Consider the following 4,200-nt stretch of genomic DNA (forward strand, 5'->3'; position numbering starts at 1 on the left):
ACAGGCAAGTCCCTCCCCCCGCCAGATCCAAACATGTGTTGTGTCTGGTGATGGCGGTTCAAGATTTCCCACATTTATATTGATCTTTACATTATCATCCACTCCCAAAGTCACCTGGCATTCTTGTGTTTCAACAACAGACGTGATATATGCAACACCAGGCAAACATTGTACCATTATCTGATAGGTTAATTGGTGCACAATCAAGAACCAGTGAATTTCATCGCCGCCATAAGTAAGTAAGGAAGGTGACTTTAATGATGATAAATACGACCTGGTATGGCTGTGTCTACACACTACCGCCATCTGGTCAACATTGTACATACCAACATTTAAACTGTGACATTCAACCACAAGGTTTAAAGTCGCTCATGAAAACGCGAACTTAAAATCTATCCATTTAAATCTACCATTCAGCAATAAACATTTAAACACCGTCATTTTAACGTAAACCTTCCAGCTGCGTTATTTTACCAGAGTCCTTTAAGATACGTTATATAAACACAAAACATAAATGTACGTTAAGCTTGTGCAAACCATCATTAAATATCAAGCTTTTAAATTAAAACTGTAATGAAATTGCGAACTTTTAACTCCGTCAAATTACAGCTATTGTACAAAATGCTCAACTTAACTGACAAATTTTAATGTCAGTTAATTTAACGATATCCTTTGTGGCTCATCTCTGAAACACAAACCTTTAAAATTTTGTCTCTAAAACTAACCACAACCATCAAGTTCTATATGTGGAAAGGAAATTTGTATAATCTGTCAAAATTCGTCGTATAACGCGAACTTTTTAACCCTTCTATTTGCCTGGGCCACTCTTCCCTGGCTGCTATTCATATTTTGTCCTTTTAAACTGTGACTTTATTACACTTTCATTCATTCATCATGACTTTATTACACTTTCATTCATTCATCATGACTTTATTACACTTTCATTCATTCATCATGACTTTATTACACTTTCATTCATTCATCAATTAGTTCGTCTCACTGATATTCCATTCATAAACTTCATTCCTTGCAGCTTATTTTTGACCGCCATGTTGCTTCCTCAAGGTTTATAATTCTTTGTGTATTTAATAATAGAAGATTCAATGATATTTCTCGTGGTACTGGAATTAGAGTTAATAATGCCATCTCAGTTATTAACTCTAACTCAAGTACCACGAGAAATATCATTGAATCTTCTATTACTGAATACACAAAGAATTATAATCTTAATATTAGTGATGGTCTATACAAATTGGATAACTTTAATGTTGATAAAATGTGTAAACAATTCACCTTGTCCACATAATAAGTTTATGATACGCTTGTTGTCTGTCTTGGACAATCACATGTTTACCATATGGCGTCCTAGCTACGTCTCTTCGTTGTATATTAACTGACTTATATTTCTCTCTTGTGTTTACCATGATGATGTGAGTTTTACACGAAAGTGCACTTGGGAACTTATCGTGTTTATTTACCCCGTGGAGTGACTCATAAGAATATACTTGATAACGTGCAAAATTGTGATCCTTTTCAATATACATATATGTATATATATATTTTTTTCAAACTATTCGCCATTTCCCGCGTTAGCAACGTAGCGTTAAGAAAAGAGGACTGGGCCTCTGAGGGAATATCCTCACCTGGCCCCCTTCTCTGTTCCATCTTTTGGAAAACCAAAAAAAAAAAAAACAAGAGGGGAGGATTTCCAGCCCCCCGCTCCCTCCCTTTTAGTCGCCTTCTACGACACGCAGGGAATACGTGGGAAGTATTCTTTCTCCCCTATCCCCAGGGATATATATATATATATATACATATATATATATATATATATATATATATATACATATATATATATATATATATATATATATATATATATATATATATATATATATATATATATATATATATATATCCTTCAGTATGTTTACTTTCGATAATGAGGGACTAAGAAGGAGCCAAGCAAGTAAATTTCGTCAAAGACATCTTTCTTTTCTAAACGCTGCCTCGCAAAGATTTTCATTAATTCAAATTGAAGAAACAGACGAATTTTCTATTGTCTGGTTAGCTCAGTGGTAGAGAGTGAGTCTGACACACTCAAGGTCGTGGGTTCGAGACCCACACCAGACAGTTTTTGTCTTTTTCTTTTTTCATTTTGTCCGCATCACATGTGTGCAACATTCAGTATGTTCGTCCAACGTTATAGTGAAGATCTTCACAATAAATTGTGGTTTTCGACCTTATCTGAAAGGGTCAGGTCCACCAAGACGTCCTTGAAATCTTCCAGAAGCTTCTGGCGATCCTCCTCCAACTGCTGGGCACATCAGAGTTAACATGGGCCGGACATCGGTTGTGGAACGACTTAATCTACTTCCGGTAGTTAGCAGGGAGGATAATGAGGGCTCTGACCTCATACCAGGTCAGCTTAGTTCCAGTCTATTGCTTAGTTCCAGTCTATTGCTTAGTTCCAGTCTATTGCAACGAAAATAAAAAAGTAAAACTCATTTCTTCGTGGAAAATTGATAGGAAAACACGACAGCAACATGGAGACTTACCCTGTGGTTATTTTGCCGGCAAGTCGGCAACGGTCGGTCAAACAGTATTTTGCCGTGGTAATCTCAGTGCTTCATATAATACTATGTCACAAAATATGTTCTTGGGGGCATAGCTCAGTGGTAGAGCACTCGCTTGGCATGCGAGAGGACCCGGGTTCAAACCCCGGCGCCTCCATTTTTTATTTGGGAAATTCATTGTTCTCAGTCTTGTGTATATATATATATATATATATATATATATATATATATATATATATATATATATATATATATATGCATATATCGTCCGATCAGTCAAGTTAAGCAGCGTTGGGTCTGGTTAGTACTTGGATGGGTGACCGTCTGGGAACACCAGATGCTGTTATCCCTGGGGATAGGGAAGAAAGTATACTTGCCACGTATTCCCTGCGTGTCGTACAAGGCGACTAAAAAGGGAGGGAGCGGGAGGCGGGAAATCCTTCCCTCTCATTTTCAATTTTCCAAAAGACGGAACAGAGAAGATATAAAGATATTGTAAAGATGTAACTAATATAAGATATAAGAATGAATGGAAGATACGGATGTAGCTGAAACAAGGAGTAATGAAGATTAAGGCGCAATGAAAATTATTCTGTAGTCAAGATAGATATATAAGTTGAGATTTTATATTGAACATCAAGAAGTAATGATAATGATGAGACTGTAGTGAAGATGAGGGTGTAGTTCGGGAGTAGTGACAATTGCCTTTACAATGATAATAAGGAGGTAACACAATGAGGAACACAAACTTTACAAAGCTACGTTCAAGTCAGACTTTGAACTAAGTTTGGTAAACAGAAGGATGATGTTAAGATGAGAGTGTAGTGAGGAAGAGTATAGTGATGATAAGGATATTGTCAAGATAGGTTGTACTGAAGAAAAGGATGTAGTGAAGATACGAATGTAGTAGAGATAAGGGTTAGTAAAGAGTGAAGTTTGTTCAAAATGATTATGTAGTGAAGATAAGAACTATCTTTAGTGAACATTAGGGAGTACAATGATGATGGTATGGTAGAAATAACGGTGTAGTGAAGAAGAGGGTATAGTGAAGATATTATTTAGTGAAAATAAGCTAGTAGTGAAGATACACGTTAGTGAATATGAGGTTGTAGTGAACTTAACCTTATTAACCTGATCCCCCAAATCCTCCAAACAACGTTCAAGGGCGGATCCAAAGCCAACCGAAAAGGTTATTTCTCTGTGTATTGTTAGTGGTGGTGGTGTGTGTAGGTGTGTGTAATCATCTATCTGACCTCGTAGGGCCCCGTGTAAGTACGTTGTTTGTGTGAGCGGGTAAAATCTAAAGCCTTCCTTGAAACCAGCTCAGTCAAGATAAGGTCATATGAAGATGAGGTTGTAGCGAAGATTGTAATGAGCCTTGCAGAGTAGAGATGAGGGGATTAAGGAGGAGATATATAGTAAAGAAAATTATATTTAACTCAAAGGATTCAAGCTAGGTGCAGGGTCGGCCTACGGGCTTGAACTTACATTTTAGGTCAAAGGCATCACCAGTACACCTAGGCATGCCTTAATGTTATCCACACACACACACACACACACACACACACACACACACACACACATATTATTACATACATTATATCTGGGAGTGGATCTGGCAGCG

The sequence above is a fragment of the Panulirus ornatus genome, chromosome 12, assembly GCF_036320965.1.
Source record: "Panulirus ornatus isolate Po-2019 chromosome 12, ASM3632096v1, whole genome shotgun sequence".
Lineage (NCBI taxonomy): Eukaryota > Metazoa > Arthropoda > Malacostraca > Decapoda > Palinuridae > Panulirus > Panulirus ornatus.